This window comes from Bufo bufo, chromosome 9 (genome assembly GCF_905171765.1).
Source record: "Bufo bufo chromosome 9, aBufBuf1.1, whole genome shotgun sequence".
In the NCBI taxonomy this organism is placed as follows: Eukaryota; Metazoa; Chordata; class Amphibia; order Anura; family Bufonidae; genus Bufo; species Bufo bufo.
In genome coordinates this window covers 35347971-35368000 of record NC_053397.1, presented here as the reverse complement: position 1 = coordinate 35368000, position 20030 = coordinate 35347971, and the positions used below count along the sequence as shown (strand labels likewise).

The window sequence follows — 20030 nt, the reverse complement described above, 5'->3', positions numbered from 1 at the left end:
TGCGGCGCTATAGCCTCTTCCTAGGCCAATGATGTCACATTCATTGTCGGTCACGTTGCCTCGGTGCAGCTCAGTCCTGGTCCAATGCATGGGCCTGAGCTGCAATACCAAGCGCAGCCAGGGGTGCACCTAGCCAAAACTGAAACAGTGATCCCTCCCCATTGCCAATTTCTTAACCTAACCCCTTCCCTTCAGCCCCTGGCCCTTCGGCTGCCCCTCTCTTGCCCCTACCTGGTGCTGCCTGAGGCGATCGCCTCACCTGGCCTCATTGGTGGTGCGCCCCTGAGCGCAGCCACTATACAATGTAGGCAGCTGTGCTTGGTCGCTTGCACAATACTTTCTGCAGGTACATAAGGGTTGGATGAGATGTTTCAGAGTTATGGGTACAGGTAATAAGAAAAATAAAGAAACCATTAAAGGGAATTTGTCACCAAAAATGTTATCTGCCAGAGTTTTTTCTACTCTGATTTTATTTTCTGATTACAGATTTATTCTATTTCCTGAACATCATTAAGGGGGCGGCCATCTTGCCTGAGCATTAAGAAAATTGCTTAACGGCAGCCCCATGGGCCATAGACACAATGGTCAGGAGGGGTCCTTATTGACTTCTATGGGAGAGTTTTCTAGGCTCCGTGACCTGTGCGGAGGTCATTGTACAAGGGGAGAATAGATAAGATTTGACAATCAATTATAATGGATATTAGATCTGGGAGGCACTCGAAATATCTAGGGTCGTATATATCAACCGCAATTTGGGAGATGTTATAAATGATTTACTATATTAACAATCAAGACTATTTTGTGAAGAAAGATGAGGAGATAGTTACCGTAAATCATTGATTATCTCGGATAGATAAAAACATTTTTTATTAAGAAAAAAATATATATTGGAAAAATATAAAATATAAAATTACAGAACGTTGTTCATATTAGATATATATGTCAAAAAAATAGAGAAAAATGAAAATAGAAAATATACAAAAAATGTGTATTGTGGACTTGAAAACACAGTGTTCACTGTAAATCCCATAAAAGTCCAGTAGGGGGAGCAGTTATATAAAAGTTCTATATAGTCTAAGTTCATTCGCCCTATTTCATGGGTGGGTATCCTAGTGGTGAGCAATACCGATATCGCAAGAGCGCTTCACTTAGGTTTTAACGGTCTTCCTATTTATTTCTCCACTTATCAGTGTGTGCCTCCATATATCAGAGAGAGAACACGTCACACAACATCTGATATTATCCGGTAGATAATGGTCATTTGTTTGAGGCTCAGAAAAAGCCTGCAGTATAATAATAATAATGATGATGTTTAAAACTGTAGCTCTATCCTGTGTGCAGTGGACACAATTAAGGATGACTGTTGTGTTAAGTGTCTCGCTCCAGAGACAGATTGCTTGTTACACTGATTAGAGCAAAGATTGATGCTCTGACGATACTCCTTTTTACTTCTCAGTAACAGTGTGCGCCTCCGCACAGCAGAGAGAGAAGGTCACAGCACATCCAATGCGCCGCGGTAAGTTGTGGCACTATATTTATTATTTCAGAAGAGCCTGCAGTGAAATAATATTTGCAGCGCTATCCTGTATGTTATACGTAGATTTGACAATCACCTATTGTGAATGGTGGATCCTGTCTTATCTGTACACAGGGGTGATATCATTACAGGCGCAGCATAAGAATGACAGATAAGCAGATAACTGCAGTAAAGATATCTGTACAGGCCAAGAAGTGGCGCCTATTATGAGGCTTAGCGACCAGTGTGAAAACTGCAGGATTTTATGGTTTTTGTTTAAATATAGATATGGACATGGAAAATTAAAGATAACATCAAAAATTATTTTAAAATATGTTAAACATAAAAATGTGATTTAAAGGGGTTGTCCCACGAAAAAAAATATTCTACAGTTTTCAAACCAGCACTTGGATCCGAATGGAATTAAAAATGTTGTACAGTCACTGAGATATTCAATAAAATGTATCTGTATAGCGCCACCTGCTGTTTGCTGTTTTTCTTATTTCTTTGTTCTGCTCACTGAGATGGCCGCACATGCTCAGTTTCATCCTTCAACTGCCTCCTGAGCTGTGATAGGGAGAGCATGGACACGCCCCCTGAGCTGTGATAGGGAGAGCATGGACACGCCCCCCTGAGCTGTTATAGGGAGAGCATGGACACGCCCCCTGAGCTGTGATAGGGAGAGCATGGACATGCCCCCTGAGCTGTGATAGGGAGAGCATGGACACGCCTCCTGAGCTGTGATAGGTAGAGCAAGGACACGCCTCCTGAGCTGCAGCAGAAAAGACACTCCCCTTGGGCTGTCAGCTTGATATAAATCTAGCAGAGCAATGAATGGGGAGATCTCTGGATCCATGTGAGGTCCAGGGCTGGTTCTAGCTTTGTTAGAATGAGATTGTCATGTACAATATGATGTCTGATTGTCATTTTTTACATTAATCATGGGATAACCAAGCAATAGGTCATTTTCTGATGATATATTATTTTTAAAAAGTGGGGACAGACAGAGAGTCCTCCGTAATGGAGAGGCATTTTGGATCTTTCAGTGTAACACTGTGTACCCTGGGGTCCCAATTTTAAACATGAGATGATGTTATAATATTGAAGATGCAGAACTCCTCGGTGTTCCTGTTCTATTTGGGACATCACCTTGCGCAGTAATGCATGTATCATGTGAAGGTTGCAGTTCACTATATGACGGTATTTTATTACTCTGTCTTATTTGAGTTGTGTGTACATTCTTTGCATTATTATTTTGTGAACATAGAAACAATCATCTCAAATGTTGCTCAGGAATGTTACTTTTCTCTTATATACAAGGGTTAACTGTTTTCTCTCATAGGCACCTAAGGCTGATTTTCATTTCCATGGCCTGGCACCAATGACGGTTAACATATCATTGGTTGAACATAAAACCATATATATGCTAGATAGATCACTCTTTTGATTGCATTTATGCCATAGTTTAGATCAGTGATGCCCAACCTACGACCCGCGGGCCAAATCCAGCCCGCGAAGATCTATCATGCGGCCCGCGCAGTGCCGCCGGCATCAGGCAGCGAACTATGTGTGAGCGTTCATCTCGGCCGGCCATTGCCATTCAGTGAATCATTAACTGAACGGCTCAGACGGGATGAGCGCAGCCAGCAGTGACAGACAGAGGAGGGGAGGTCACGTGGGCAGGGACGCAGCAGGGGGGCAGCCTATGAAGTAGCGTGCGTGCTCTGAGTCAGGGAGTGTGCGCGCACCTATCTCACTCACTTCTGTGTCAGGGCATATTACTGTGAAGGGGGCATAGAGGGCATTGCTACTACAAAGGGACACAGAGGGCATTATTACTATTAGGGGGCACAATGGGCATTATTAATATGGAGGGGGCATAATGGGCATTATTACTATGGAGGAGGCATAATGGCATTATTACTGTGAAGGGGGCACAGAGGGCATTACAACTACAAAATGCCCAGACGTGCCCCCTTTCACAGTGGTAATGCCCAGATGTGCCCCCTTCACAGTGGTAATGCCTAGATGTGCCCCCTTCACAGTGGTAATGCTTAGATGTGCCCACTTCACAGTGGTAATGCCCAGATGTGCCCCTTTTCACAGTGGTAATGTCCAGATGTGCCCCTTTTCACAGTGGTAATGTCCAGATGTGCCCCCTTCACAGTGGTAATGCTTAGATGTGCCCCCTTTCACAGTGGTAATGCCCAGATGTGCCCCCTTTCACAGTCGCAATGCCCAGATGTGCCCCTTCACAGTGGTAATGCCCAGATGTGCCCCCTTTACAGTGGTAATGCCCAGGTGTGCCCCCTTTCACAGTGGTAATGCCCAGATGTGCCCCTTTTCACAGTGGTAATGCCCAGATGTGCCCCCTTTCACAGTGGTAATGCCCAGATGTGCCCCCTTTCACAGTCGCAATGCCCAGATGTGCCCCTTCACAGTGGTAATGCCCAGATGTGCCCCCTTCACAGTGGTAATGCCCAGATGTGCCCCCTTCACAGTGGTAATGCCCAGATGTGCCCCCTTCACAGTGGTAATGCCCAGATGTGACCCCTTTACAGATAAAATGCCCAGATATTTGCCCCTTTACAATAGTAATGCTCATATGTGCCCCCTCACAGTGTTTGCATTTCTTTCTGGCAAAGCTACCTGGTTCTAGGCCTCAAAATTTATACCATGTCTAGTGCGGCCCTCAGACGAAAAATGGTTGGGCACCACTGGTTTAGATCACTGTACCGATCGAAACACATTGGAGTTGTATTTTATTTTGCTGAAATATTTTTCCGACAACTGTAAGGTTCATGCATACAGCCGTATGTATTTTGCGGTCTGCTAAACACGGATCCGCAAAAAAATACGGATGACTTCCGTGTGCATTCCGTATTTTGCAGAACGGAACAGCTGGCCCCTAGTAGAACAGTTCTATCTTTTCCTGTAATGCAGACAATAACAGGACATGTTCTATTTATTTGCGCGGTGGACATATCAACATACGGAAACTGAATGCACATGGAGTAGCTTCTGTTTTTTTTGCAGCCCCATTGAAGTGAATGGTTCCGCATACGGGCTGCAAAAAAAAAAAAAAAACGGAACGGACACAAAAACAAAATATGTTCATGTGCATTTCACATATTCCCAATTGTTAATGGCCCTTCCTGAAGCATTTCAAAGGGCATCTGTCAGCAGATTTGTACCTATGACACTGGCTGACCTGTTACATGTGCGCTTGGCAGCTGAAGGCATCTGTGCTGGTCCCATGTTCATATGTGTCCGCATTGCTGAGAACAATGATGCTTTATGATATGTAAATGAGCCTCTAGGAGCAACGGGGGCGTTGTCATTACACCCTGAGCCTCTGCTCTCTCTACAACTGCTGCGCCCTCTGCACTTTGATAGGACCATGCAGTGAAAATGTCATCACACCTGGCCATGGATTTTCCTAAAGTCAATGAAAGTGCAGAGAGAGCAGAGCCTCTAGGTGTAATGGTAACGCCCCCGTTGCTCCTAGAGGGTCATTTGCATATATTAAAGCTTAATGCGGACACATATGAACATGGGACCAACACAGATGCCTTCAGCTGCCAAGCGCACATGTAACAGGTCAGCCGGTGTCATAGGTACAAAACTGCTGACAGATGCTCTTTAATGAAAACTGCAGGCAAGAATGTCCTTATATCCATCCACCGACTGGTGCTGTACTTCTCCATAGTTGTCTGATGTCAGACAATGGGGGCTATCAGATAAAAAAATAGAGTTCGGACCGCGCATATCATCAAGGTCAGTATGCAAACAATTTTTCTTTCTTCCTTCTCCCTTTTGACAGAGAACCAAGGGCTGCAAATACCCTTTAAATGGATATCCTGCAACTAATAAAAGTTTAAAATAGTGTAAGTCCGCATGATTAGGTGACCTGCACTGCACAGATTATACTTACACAGCGCTATGTCAAACATAGCGCTGTGTAAGTATAATCTGTGCCGTGCAGGTCACCTAATCATGCGGACTTACACTATTTTAAACTTTTATTAGTTGCAGGATATCCATTTAAAGGGTATTTGCAGCCCTTGGTTCTCTGTCAAAAGGGAGAAGGAAGAAAGAAAAATTGTTTGCATACTGACCTTGATGATATGCGCGGTCCGAACTCTATTTTTTTTATCTGTTTAAACGTGATTGATCCCACAACACTTTTCGGACCTGCAGCACAGCATTGTTGCGGACTGGTGACTAATTTCTTTTATATTGTGAATGGGGGCTATCGCTCGGATATGCCCCCATTGTCTTATAGAGGCTGGGCCCCGCACCTATATTGAGAACGGGGAAGGCAAAAAGGTGGCTGGAGGACTCCGATCCGGCCACCGCCAAGCGCTCTCCCCATTGAAGTGAATGGGAGCGCACCGCACATGACCGCCCACTTCTATGTGCCCGACAGAAATAGTCCAGCGCCCGGCTATTTTCGGTGGCCACATAGAAATGAATGGAGGGTGGCGGCACATGCGCAGTGCACCCTCCACCACTTTCACGGATCATCCATTTAGGAGATAGGACCCGCACCTATCAGACAATGGAGGCATATCCTAGCAATACGTCCCCATTGTCTCAAATGAGCCAACCCCCTTGAAGAACATTACAACCACCTGCCTAAGACTGTGTAGGTCCTCCACATGCCACCAAAACCTCTCTGAGCGGTCAATGCGTGGACTCCATCAGACCTCCCAAGTTGTCCCCTGGTATCTGGCACTAAGACGTTAGCAGCAGCTCCTTTAGAAGGGTTGTCCCACCATAGCAACCTACCACCTGTCCGCAGGTGGGGTCCCGAATCTCCATTTGAATGGCATGGAGGTCACACCATGTAACAGGGTGCATTATCCGGCTGCAAAAGCCACTGCCATTACAGAATTCCGCCATTGCCGACGTGAAGCGGGGGGGGGGGGGGGGGGGGGCCTGTCTGTACCACGTGTCACGTCCACATGAGGACCACGGCCGGCAGTAGCTCTTTTCTGGAATTGGAGAAGATGGGATACCTGCTCCCCATGTACACTGATGAGCCTCGGGCTCGGGGCGTGTCCCTGCCGCAACGTTTGCCCTTCCTTGGATCACTTTTGGTGGGCACTAACCACCAGACACCAGACCGGCCATTTTAGAGACGTGGTCTAGTAGACATTACAGGTCTTGCCCTGAAGTGAAAAGCTGAGAGAAAGCGGCCCCCGGCTTGGGGCTCATTCATATATGGGTGACCGGGCAGAACCTCAGGAGGGAAAGAGGGTCTGAAGAAGACATTACATGTGTGTCCCATATAACTGGGGGCACAGAATATACACTGATATCTATGTGTGTATACTATATATATACATGTATACACTGCATAAAACAGAAGTGACTGCAATCAGCATTGTACAGTAGCAGTGTGCACTTCACAGGGCAGCGTTATACTGTATACAGCCGGCAGGGCGCTCACCTCTGACCCCCGTTTCGGCCGCTGTTCCCCGGGACTCGTGTTCTCAGGTGAGGACTTCTCTCTCTGCCATTAAACAATCCTGTTGTCATGGCAGCCGGGGGCGGGGCGTTGGTAGGGGGGCGCTTCCGAATCAGAGAGTCTGGGCGGGGCTGTTATGCAGAGCCTGGCTGCCTCACTTCAGTCTCCTGCTGTTGCCACCTGCTGGACAGCATTGTCAGTGCAAGTCATCACTGCCGCTTCTTCCTTTACCGCAGCCTGTAGGCGATTGTTCACAGTCCTGCGGTTATAAGAGGAACCGTCTGTCTACAGTTCTGCAGCTCCTCTTAAAAGTCGAGTTACTTAAATGGCTGTTTAGCTGACACAAACCAGTGTTCATACTTAACCCTTTTTGCGTTTTAACTCCTTAGTAACCATTTTTTCCAGTGTATTCATTCCAACAGCCATATATATATATATATATTTTCCCCCATTGCTGTAGTGGTGTGAGGGTTTGTTTTTCGTGGGACAAGTTGTAATTTCGATGGCTCTTTTTGGGGGGGAATAGAAAAACAGAAATACTGCTACTGACTTTTCCCATTTTGAGGGCTCATGCATACGAGCGCGTGCTTCGGACCGCAAATTGTGGTCTGCAATGCACGGGCACTGACCGTAGGGTCGCCGTATGCGGAGGCAGGACCCATTCACTTGAATGGGGTCCGCGATCTGCATCCGACAGTCCGCACCGCAAGAAAGATTATTTTATATTTTTTGCATCGCATGTCCCAGAACCCATAACGTTTTTATGTTTCTTTCTACGGAGCTGTGTGAAGGCTTAATCATTGCAGAGATGCCTTGTAGTTTTCATTGGTACCATTTTGGGGTACATAATACTTTTTGATTACTTTGTATTCTGTTGTTTTGGTGGTGAATATGCAAAAAAACAATTCCAGCAATGTATATATTTTCTTACGGCGTTCACTGTGCGGGTTATGTGATAATCGTACAGTGCGGGTCATTAAGGATGTGGTGATGTATGATGTATATGGAGGGCTTTATTCCACTGAAAATTTTTGAATTTTTTCAAAGGAAAAAAGGTTAGTTTTTTTTACACTGTTTTTCTTTTTACCACTTATGGTACTTTCACACTTTTTTCCGGCACTGAGTTCCATCCTTGGGGCTCAATACCGGAAAATAACTGATTAGTTTCATCACCATGCATTCTGAATGGAGAGAATTGCGTTCAGGATATCTTCAGTTCAGTCACTGAACGGCGTTTTGGACGGAGGAAATACCGCAGCATGCTGGGGTATTATCTCCGTCCAAAATTACGGATCAGTTGCCGTATCCGGCATTAATTTACATTGAAATGTATTAGTGCTGGATCCGGCATTAGAAATACCGGAATGCCGGATCCGTCCTTCCGGTCTGCACAAGCGCAGACCGGTAAAAATGTGAAAAAAATAGAAACAAATCAGTTTGTCCGTATGACAAACGGAGAGACGGATCCGTTCTTGCAATACCAATGTGAGACGGATCCGCATCCGTCTACAAATGCTGTCCGTTTGCATGCAGATTGCCTGATCCGGCAGGCAGTTCCGGCGACTGAACTGCTTGCCGCCTCAATCTGCCGCAAGTGTGAAAATAGCCTTATTAGGGTACTTTCACACTAGTGTTATTCTTTTCCGGCATTGAGTTCCGTCCTAGGGGCTCAATACTGGAAAAGAACTGATCAGTTTTATCCCCATGCATTCTGAATGGAGAGTAATCCGTTCAGTTTGCATCAGAATGTCTTCAATTCAGTCTTTTTGACTTTTCAGGAAAGAGATAATACCGTGGCATGCTGCAGTTTTATCTCCGTCCAAAATTCCGGAATGCCGGATCCGGCATATTTTCCCATTGACATGCATTAATGTCGGATCCGTTTTTGCGGTCTGTGCATGCTCAGACCGCAAAAAATGTGAACGGAACTGCCTGCCGGAATCCTCTGGCTCAAGCGTGAAAGTAACCTTAGTCCTGCATGGGGACTTTGACTTGCGATCTTTTGATCGCTGACATAGTACACTGTACTGCTTATGTAGTACAGTGTATTATACTGTCAGTGGTATACTGACGGGCACTGGCACAGTCTAAGGCCTCTTGCACACGACCGTATGTATTTTGCGGTCCGCAAAAAATACGGATGACATCCGTGCGCATTCCATATTTTGCGGAATGGAACAGCTGGCCCTTCATAGAACAGTACTATCCTTGTCCGTAATGCGGACAATAATAGGACATGTTCTATTTTTTTGTGGAACGGAAATACGGAAACGGAATGCACATGTAGTAACTTCCGTTTTTTTTGCGGACCCAATGAAGTGAATGGTTCCGCTTACGGTCCTCAAAAAAAAAAACGGACATGGAAAGAAAATACGCAAGAGGCCTAAGACTACATTCACACGAACGTATTTTGTTTCCATGTCCGTTCCGTTTTTTTGGCGGATTGGATGAGGACCCATTCATTTCAATGGGTCCGCAAAAAATGCAGGCAGCATGCCGTGTGCTGTCCGCATCCGTATGTCCGTTCCATATCCCCGCAAAAAAAATATAGAGCACTTCCTATTCTTGTCCGTTTTGCGGTCGTGTGAATGTACCCTAATAGGCACACACTGAAGGCAGATTTGGGGGCTTTCATTAGGCCGCTGGCTGCAGTGTACAGACATCGTCACCCCATAATCTCATTCACGGGGTGCTGATGCCTGACAGAGGGAGCCCCCTCCCCTAAACCACTTAGATGCTGCGGTTTCTATTGCCAATCTGGGCCGTTATATGACAGCCGGGCTCCTGCTCTCCATACCCTAGCCAGATACTGGGCACCAGAGAGGTCTGGCAGGATGAATATAATAGTACCATTCAGTGGTGTAGCTTCAATGGAGGCAGACCACTTGACTGCTACAGGGCCCAGTGGGAAGGGGGTGCACTGAACTGCTTCTTCTCTTTCCAATGTGAAAACACTGCATGCACTTTCATGCAACCACCACTAGAGGGAGATCCGTGCAGATTATTACAGCTTCCATTTCAGTCTATGGTACCTGCATATATTCCTGTGCACTGAGCTCCCCCTAGTGGTGGCTGCAGGTAGATAGCTTTGTAATAGATGGGAAGTAGGAGATTTATTCGTGTATTTTTGCCCGTTATCTGGTGTGGTGAATACATTGAGAAATATGGGGGTCAGAATGAGCGCCATATTTATGAAGCATCTGGTCCAAGTCGTATGAAGTTAATGAGGCCAGGGGTGACTTTTTAAATCACGTTTTTAATAAAAATTGTGTCCAAAAAAAAAAAGGGAACTCATCAGAAATCTGTGGAGTTGCATTTTACATTGTCCATTTACCTGGGATGACTGATGCACGTGCACTAGGAACCTAGGTGGTGAATGGGGCTCCTACTAAGTTTTGCTGCAGGGCCCTATAAGATCTGGGCACGTCCTGCATTAGTATCAAAATGCGCAGCTCAGGTCAAGTTATGTGCAGATTCCGTTTAAGTTATTTTGTACAGGGTGCAGGTGAGAGATGATAAAGGGGTTGTCCGACTTCCAATTTTATTTCTGGCCCTGAAGTGCTCTGCTCCACCGCTAAGGGTCTCGTCCCCACTGCTGCCTGTCCCCTTTGGACCAGAAGTGTGACCTCCCACCATGTCCCCCGCTGCACCAATCACTGGCCTGCTGGAATTTATGCTGAAAAGCAGCTGCATCCTCGTCAGATCCCATTGCAGTCAAGGGGGATCCATCGGTTCCCGATGTTATCCGGCTTTGCCAGGCACGGTGAACTCTGGCAGCCTGTTCCTCTGCCGGATATCATAATGCTGATGTGAACGCGGCCTTAGATACGGCGGCCACTGCAGCCTCCACCCATGTAACGAAAGAGAAAGCCCCTTTATTACACCCACATTTTTTTTACCCACTTGAATTTTCACGCACGGTTGCTAGGAGACGATCGGGATGGGGACCCGATCCTTATTATTTTCCCTTATAACATGGTTATAAGGGAAAATAATAGCATTCTTAATACAGAATGCTTAGTAAAATAGGTATGGAGGGGGTAAAAAAATAATAATTAAACTCACCTCATCCACTAGTTCGCACAGCCCGGCTTCTCTTATAGAAACATAGAATGTGTCGGCAGATAAGAACCATTTGGCCCATCTAGTCTGCCCAATATACTGAATACTATGGATAGCCCCCGGCCCTATCTTATATGAAGGATGGCCTTATGCCTATCCCATGCATGCTTAAACCCCTTCACTGTATTTGCAGCTACCACTTCTGCAGGAAGGCTATTCCATGCATCCACTACTCTCTCAGTAATACTTCCTGATATTACTTTTAAACCTTTGCCCCTCTAATTTAAAACTATGTCCTCTTGTAGCAGTTTTTCTTCTTTTAAATATTCTCTCCTCTTTTACCTTGTTGATTCCCTTTATGTATTTAGCAGTTTCTATCATATCCCCTCTGTCTCGTCTTTCTTCCAAGCTATACATGTTAAGGTCCTTTAATCTTTCCTGGTAAGTTACCTGCAATCCATGTACCAGTTTAGTAGCTCTTCTCTGAACTCTCTCCAAAGTATCAATATCCTTCTGGAGATATGGTCTCCAGTACTGAGCACAATACTCCAGATGAGGTCTCACTAGTGCTCTGTAGAGCGGCATGAGCACCTCCCTCTTTCTACTGGTAATGCCTCTCCCTATACACCCAAGCATTCTGCTAGCATTTCCTGCTGCTCTATGACATGGTCTGCCTACCTTTAAGTCTTCTAAAATAATGATCCCTAAATCCCTTTCCTCAGATACTGAGGTCAGGACTGTATCACTGATTTTATATTCTGCTCTTGGGTTTTTACGCCCCAGGTGCATTATCTTGCACTTATCAACATTACATTTTATTATATATAGATGGAGGGCACACAAAATATCTGGGGCAATGTGGACTGAACAATAAATATTTATTAATATATATAAAACCTATTTATACATAGATAGATAAAAAGTCAGCAATCCATACCATAAGGAATAAATAGTAAATCCAAAGTCCTATATCTGCAGAATAAATATGATACTTCAATAGTTGATCAATGTCAAATAATTGCACTTGGTTATAAGTGAACAGATCGTTCATATGAAGCAGCGTATCTGTAAAGGAAATGTCCTGCTCAGCAGATCCACACCTCTTCAAGATCTCAAATGAAAGAACCGGTTTTCCTCACAATTTTACCAGCACTCCGTGGTTCACTTTTCACACACAAACTTGTTATAATGCGGACACATACAGATATTTTTTGTGTACATTACCGGTCCGGTGGGTGTTGTGGCTGCACAATTGGAGTTTCACTGCGGGACTGAGGAGTCGGCGTTGGATCTTTCAGCGTGGAGTCACGTTATACTCGCACTACGTGGCGTCCCACGTGTGTTAAAGTGAATCACGTGACTCAGTCCATCAGTTGTGTAATGATGCTAGTACTAGTAATCTCTGAAAAAGCTGGTGCCGGAAGAGAAGAAAACGCCCAAAATGTAACTTGTAAACGATGAATCCTTATTGTATAGCTTTGATAAAATGGCTCCTTGTTGGTCCTTGCTGTGTACCAAACGCGTTTCCGAACAACACTGTTTCTTCTTCAATGGTCAACAGCAAATTACTGATATGGAGGTCTTTTTATAGGGTGTCTGCCCCAATTGATTGTATTTCAGCTGTGTCCAAATCAAAACCTGGGTCGGATCTGAATCCTCCAATATATGACTCATAATAGACCCTATGTATCAAATGTGGTCAGTACAAAGACTTTGCAATAAAAACATGAAATAAAATTACATCCAAACGTTTATATACTATTACTATGCTTAAATTAATTTAAAAAAAAACAACAAAAAACGCATATATTAGTAAAAAACGCATATGCGTTTTTGATGCGATATCAATGCGTTTTTTCTAAAATCATGTGTAAAAGAAGAATTAAACATATTTGGATACATATATATTGTCCAAAAGCATTTTATAAGATAAAAATATGTGAATATATATAACATACATGATATAAAAATGATAAAACAAAAATAAAATTAATTGAATTGACCAGAATGTCCACGATCTGGAAGTTTTGGCTTGTCGCAGTCTGGGCGTAGGCAGGGCCGGGAGGGGGAGACGGACATACATATGACACCCCCCGTCTACCCCGTCACGGGCCCGCGTCCGCCCAATCCTACAAGAAACCAAATAACTCCAATTCTGCGTTGAGTCCTCTTGGAATCATAGAGTTGAACTCAAATATCCTCTTTGATTCGATTCTGGACATTCTAGAGATATGGTTACCCCCTCTCCATGGCCTAATCACTTTTTCAAAGGCTACATATCTTAGTGAAGAGGGATCACAATTGTGGACATCTTTATAGTGTTTAGACACTGAATGTAACTCGTACCCTTTTCTAATATTAGCAACATGTTCGGCTATCCTTTTCTTAAATACACGTTTTGTCCTGCCAACATATTGCTTACGGCAGGGACATTCTAATAGATAAATAACATCTACAGAATTGCAGGATAAACAGTCACCAATTTCTAAATAAAAGGAATTTTGGGTCGATTCTACTTTCACGGTTTTTCTAGGAAAATTTGTTGTTTTACAATTTTGGCACATGCCACACCTAAAGAAGCCTTTGACGTCCAACCAATTAGATGTATTCGTTAGCCTTTTATTCTTTACAGTTGGAGCTACTTTAAGGCCGAGATTAGGAACCTTGGTATATGTAATTAGAGGGTTGGCATTCAAACTAGAACCTATTATCTTGTCATCTAATAGGTGGTGCCAGTGTTTCCGGATAATTCTTTTTACCCATTTAAATTGACTATTAAATGGCAAGTTAATTCTCAATGTTTCTTCCTCATGTTTGCTTTGCCTGGGTGTGAAGAAGTCTATTCTCTTCATGGCCCTTACTTTGTTTAATGACCTATTGTCATGCCCCACTCTGACGATGTGCGGAGGTCAGCCAGGATTGCAGCACGAGTCTAGTATTTGTTTTGATGCTGTGCTGGATTCGCCTCGCATCAGGTGCACTGGGTGGAGTCATTAGTTTAAATAGTCTCCAGCTAAAGTGCTCTGAGCGGATTATACTCATCATTGTGGTCTTGGAAGCTAGGAAGGAAGGTTGGCTGTTTGTTCCTGCTCTCAGCAGATAAGTGTCTTTTCTTGTTTGGTTGTTTATGTCATCTTACCCATCCAGGTTCTGTGCGAGCTGGCAGCTCCTTTCTCCCCACTTCACCATCTCAAGGAGTTCAGGGTTCTGTTAGTATAGGCTGGTGGACACAGCAAATCTACCATCAAGATTTGTCTGTGGGCTGAGCATTCCAGGGAAAGAGGTCAGGGATAAATTAGGAGGTGACCCTTCCCCTGTCTCTCGTCCAGAGCCTGGTTGGTGTGTTATCTGTTTAACTGTGCACGTCCGCCGTGACATTATAATCCGCCATACTGTGTGACAGCCATTTCTCAGGGTTTATGTGATGGCGTCAATTGAAGCACTGGTTGACCGCATGCAGGGTTTGTCCCTGGAGGTTGCGGATCTACGTAGTACGGTCACACAGTGTCAGAGGGGGTTGGCTTCAGGTACAGGTCAAATTGTTGGGGAGCCTAAAGTCGCTCTTCCGGAGAAATTTGCAGGGGGTACTGATGATTTTTTCAGTTTCAAGGAATCATGTAAGTTGTACTTTCGTTTGTGCCCATTTTCATCAGGTAATGAGGATCAGAGGGTGGGTATCGTCATGTCTCTGATAGGGGCACGCAGTTTGTCTCCAGATTTTGGAGGGCGTTCTGCTCTTGACTTGGCATTCAACTTTCTTTCTCGTCGGCTTTTCATCCACAGTCGAATGGTCAGACGGAGCGTACCAATCAAAACCTGGAGACCTACTTGAGGTGCTTTGTGGCTGAGAATCAGGAGGACTGGTCCTCATTCTTGCCCTTAGCAGAATTTGCATTGAATAACCGTAGGCAGGAGTCCACGGGTAAGTCGCCATTTTTTGGCGCATACGGTTTCCATCCTCAGTTTGGTACCTTTTCTGGGTCTGGTTCCTCCGGGATGCCAGAGGAGGAGAGATTCTCTTCTGCCTTATCCTCTATCTGGCGGGGGATTCAAGGGAATTTGGAGAGGATGGGTGAGAGGTATAAACGAATGGCTGACAGGAGACGTGTGACTGGTCCGGACCTGTGTGTGGGTGATTTGGTGTGGTTGTCCACTAGGAATATCAAGTTGAGAATGCCATCTTGGAAACTGGGTCCAAGATTTGTTGGTCCATATAAGATTTCTGCTGTGATCAATCCTGTGGCATTTCGACTTGATCTGCCGCAGACTTGGAGGATCCACAATGTCTTCCACAAGTCTTTACTAAAAAAATATGTTAAACCGGTGGTACCATCGCCATTGCCTCCTCCTGTTCTGGTCGATGGAAACTTGGAGTTCGAGATCTCCAGGATTCTCGACTCAAGAGTTCTGCGGGGTTCCCTCCAGGGCCGGTGCAAGGATTTTTGCCGCCCTAGGCAAGATAAAAATTGACGCCCCCCCCCAAAAAAAATTGACGCCCCCCCCCTTATCAGATGATCTGCCCATATCATGTTCCACCCCTTTCTCAGCTTTTAAATTAAAAGAACTGCTATGTTTCCCTTAGGGTTAATCCAGCTTCTTGTAGCCGTCTCTTTTTGCGGAACGGAATTGCGGACCCATACATTTCTATGTTGTGCGGCCCCGATCCGGAACTGCCGCTGTCTGTGTTTTGTGGATCCGCAAAACACACACAGATGTGTGAATGGACCCTAAATGTGAGGTAAATTAGTCTCCAATGTAGTATTAGAACTAAACAATTACATAATAAACATATTGCATTGTCTACTTACCACCAGGACAAGAGGATGATCTGATCTCTGGCTGCGGTCTGGCTCTGGGGACTCCCTTGTCACTCTCTTCCCCCCCCTCCCTCCTTTGTCACTCCCCCCCCCTCCCTTGTCACTCTCATTATTCCCCCCCCTCCCTTGTAACTCTCTTCCCCCCCCCCTTGTCACACATTATTCCACCCTCCCCTTGTCACTCTCTTTTCCCCCACCTCTAGTGTAGCATGGCCGAGCTCTGTTCGATCCGCGGTACAGGAGCATTTGTCCCCCCCCCTCCCTTGTCACTCTCATTATTTCCACCCCCCCTCCCCCCTTGTCACTCATTATTTCCACCCCCTCCCCCCTTGTCACTCATTATTTCCACCCCCTCCCCCCTTGTCACTCATTATTTCCACCCCCCTCCCCCTTGTCACTCATTATTTCCACCCCCTCCCCCCTTGTCACTCATTATTTCCACCCCCCTCCCCACTCATTATTTCCACCCCCCCTCCCCCCTTGTCACTCATTATTTTCACCCCCCCCTCCCCCCTTGTCACTCATTATTTCCACCCCCCTCCCCCTTGTCACTCATTATTTCCACCCCCCTCCCCCCTTGTCACTCATTATTTCCACCCCCCTTGTCACTCATTATTTCCACCCCCTCCCCCCTTGTCACTCATTATTTCCACCCCCCTCCCCCCTTGTCACACATTATTTCCACCCCCCTCTTGTCACTCTCTTTTCCCCCACCTCTAGTGTAGCGTGGCCGAGCTCTGTTCGGTCCGCGGTACAGGAGCATTTGTTTCAGTACCCGGCCGGACTGACAGGAAGTGCACACTAAGTGAGCACTTCCTGTCAGTCCGGCCGGGTACAGGAAACAAAAGCTCCTGTACCGCGGACCGAACAGAGCTCGGCTACGCTACACTAACAACAGCACAGAGCAGGCGCAGGCAGGATTCTTTAGAGCGGCAAGCGCTCAGCCTCAGCCGCTCAGGGGGCGCCGCCGGCCGCCCGAACTTATATAAGCAATTTTTTTTTTTTTTTACCGCAACGGGCGCCGGGCGCCCCCTGCTGCATGGCGCCCTAGGCGACTGCCTAAGTCGCCTTACTGGTGGCGCCGGCCCTGGTTCCCTCCAGTACCTGGTTCACTGGAGGGGATACGGTCCTGAGGAGAGGATGTGGGTTCCGGCGTCAGATGTCAACGCCAGCCGTCTGGTGAGGGCCTTTTATAGGTCCCATCCGGATAAGGTGGGTCCAGGGTGTCCGGAGGTCACCCGTAGAAGGGGGGGTACTGTCATGCCCCACTCTGACGATGTGCGGAGGTCAGCCAGGATTGCAGCATGAGTCTAGTATTTGTTTTGATGCTGTGCTGTATCCGCCTCGCATCAGTTGCACTGGGGGGAGTCATTAGTTTAAATAGTCTCCAGCTAAAGTGCTCTGAGCGGATTATACTCATCATTGTGGTCTTGGAAGCTAGGAAGGAAGGTTGGCTGTTTGTTCCTGCTCTCAGCAGATAAGTGTCTTTTCTTGTTTGGTTGTTTATGTCATCTTACCCATCCAGGTTCTGTGCGAGCTGGCAGCTCCTTTCTCCCCACTTCACCATCTCAGGGAGTTCAGGGTTCTGTTAGTATAGGCTGGTGGACACAGCAAATCTACCATCAAGATTTGTCTGTGGGCTGAGCATTGCAGGGAAAGAGGTCAGGGATAAATTAGGAGGTGACCCTTCCCCTGTCTCTCGTCCAGAGCCTGGTTGGTGTGTTATCTGTTTAACTGTGCACGTCCGCCGTGACACCTATCTAATTCATGATCTAGATACTCTTTCTCTATAAAGTTTTGTTTAAGGTCATGGGCTTCTCGTTCAAACTGCTCTTCTGAGGTGCAATTTCTCTTCAATCTCCTGAATTGACCCGTAGGTACATTAAGTAGCCACCTAGGGAGGTGGCAACTAAAATGTAAAATAAAATTATTCCTCATAACAGGTTTAAAATATGTACTACAGGAAATTTTGTCATCTACTACATCGACATTAATATCAAGAAATTCTACATGATTGGTACTTATTGAGGAACTGAATCTTACATTTTTATCATTGTTATTGATCTCTTCTAAAAATAAGTGCAAATTTTCCTTTGTTCCATGCCAGACGAAGATCACATTGTCTATATAACGTCCCCAGAGCACCTGGTCCTCCCCCAGCCTAGGGCCAATGGTCTGATGCTCCCACTGGGCCAAAAAAAGATTAGTATAGCTGGGGGCGAACCTACTGCGAATCAAATGCAAAATAATTATGAGTTAAAATATACTCAATTCCTTCCAGAATATATTGGATCTGATCCACCTGTAACGTATTCTTACAGTTCAACTGGTTGTGTAGGGCTTCTAAACCTTGTGTGTGTTCTATGATGGTATACAAAGAATTCACGTCAAGAGTACCTATAATCCAGTGATCCTCAAATGATAATTCTTCCAGTGTATGAATAATGTCGGTGGTATACTTAATGTAGGATGGAATAGTTTTAACCCCTTAGGGACCCATGACGTACCAGTACGGCATGGTTCCCGAGTCCTTAAGGACCCATGACATACCGGTACGTCATGTGTTGTTCCAATCACTGCCGCCCGGCGGGCGGTTATCGGAACAAGGTGCCTGCTCAAATCATTGAGCAGGCACCTCGGCTAAATGGGAAATCATTGAGCAGGCACCTCGGCTAAATGCGCGGGGGGTCCCGTGACCAATTCAGACCTGCGGTTTGCGGCTTTTACCTGGTGCGGCGACGGTGCCATCGGGTCCCCATGGGGCTGTGGGGGGGACCCGATGGCATGGAAGGCAGCGCGATGCCTTCCTGAGGCATCTGCGCTGTCTTCCGGTGACGAGCCTGTGAGATCCAGCCCCCTGGATCTCACAGGCTGGAAGTTGTATGAGTAAACACACAGTATTACTCATACAGCCAATGCATTCCAATACAGAAGTATTGGAATGCATTGTAAAGGATTAGACCCACAAAAGTTCAAGTCCCAAAGTGGGACAAAAAATAAAGTGGAAAAGAAAGTTCAAAAAAATTAAAAGTTTCAAGTAAAAATAAACAAAAACGTCATTTTCCCCAAATAAAGTAAAAGAAAATTGGTAAAAAAAAAAAAGAAGCATAAATATTAGGTATCGCCGCGTCTGTATCGACCGGCTCTATGACCTAACCCCTCAGATGAACACCGTGAAAAATAAAAACTGTGCCAAATAAACAATTTTTTGTCACCTTACATCACAAAAAGTGTAATAGCAAGCGATCAAAAAGTCACACGCACCCCAAAATAGTGCCAATAAGACCGTCATCTCATCCCGCAAAAATCCTACCCTACCCAAGGTAATCGCCCAAAAACTGAAAAGATTATGTCTCTCAAACTATGTAAACACTAAAACATGATTTTTTTGGCTTCAAAAAATAAATCATTGTGTAAAACTTACATAAATAAAAAAAAAATTATACATATTAGGTATCGCCGCATCCGTGACAACCTGGTCTATAAAAATATCACATGATCTAGTCTGTCAGATGAATGTTGTAAATAGCAAAAAATTAAAACGGTGCCAAAACAGCTATTTCTTGTTATCTTGCCTCACAAAAAGTGTAATATAGAGCAACCAAAAATCATATGTACCCTAAACTAGTACCAACAATACTGCCACCCTATCCCGTAGTTTCTAAAATGGGGCCACTTTTTTGGAGTTTCTACTCTAGGGGTGCATCAGGGGGACTTAAAATGGGACATGGTGTAAAAAAAAACAGTCCAGCAAAATCTGCCTTCTAAAAACCGTATGGCATTCCTTTCCTTCTGCGCCCTGCCGTGTGCCCGTACAGCTGTTTACGACCACATATGAGGTGTTTCTGTAAACTACAGAATCAGGGCCATAAATATTGAGTTTTGTTTGGCTGTTAACCCTTGCTTTGTAAAAGTAAAAAAAATATTAAAATGGAAAATCTGCCAAAAAAGTGAAATTTTGAAATTGTACCTCTATTTTCCATTAATTCTTGTGGAACACCTAAAGGGTTAACAAAGTTTTTAAAATCAGTTTTGAATAACTTGAGGGGTGTAGTTTATAGAATGGGGTCATTTTTGTGTGGTTTTTATTATGTAAGCCTCGCAAAGTGACTTCAGACCTAAACTGGTCCCTAAAAATTGGGTTTTTGAAAATTTCTTAAAA

The 20030-nt window shown here is 45.1% G+C and overlaps 1 protein-coding gene across 1 annotated transcript in view; it reads right to left on the bottom strand.

Moving 5' to 3' along the window:
- Positions 1 to 15836, bottom strand: part of DNAH12 (dynein axonemal heavy chain 12) — a 124427-nt gene extending 108591 nt beyond the window's left edge. The window contains exons 1-2 of the mRNA XM_040407665.1: positions 15825 to 15836; positions 6972 to 7274 (exon numbers count right to left, since the gene is read on the bottom strand). The gene's annotated coding sequence lies outside the window, so the exon portion shown is untranslated. The remainder of the gene's footprint in view (positions 1 to 6971; positions 7275 to 15824) is intronic.
- Between the last annotated feature and the right edge of the window lie 4194 nt (positions 15837 to 20030).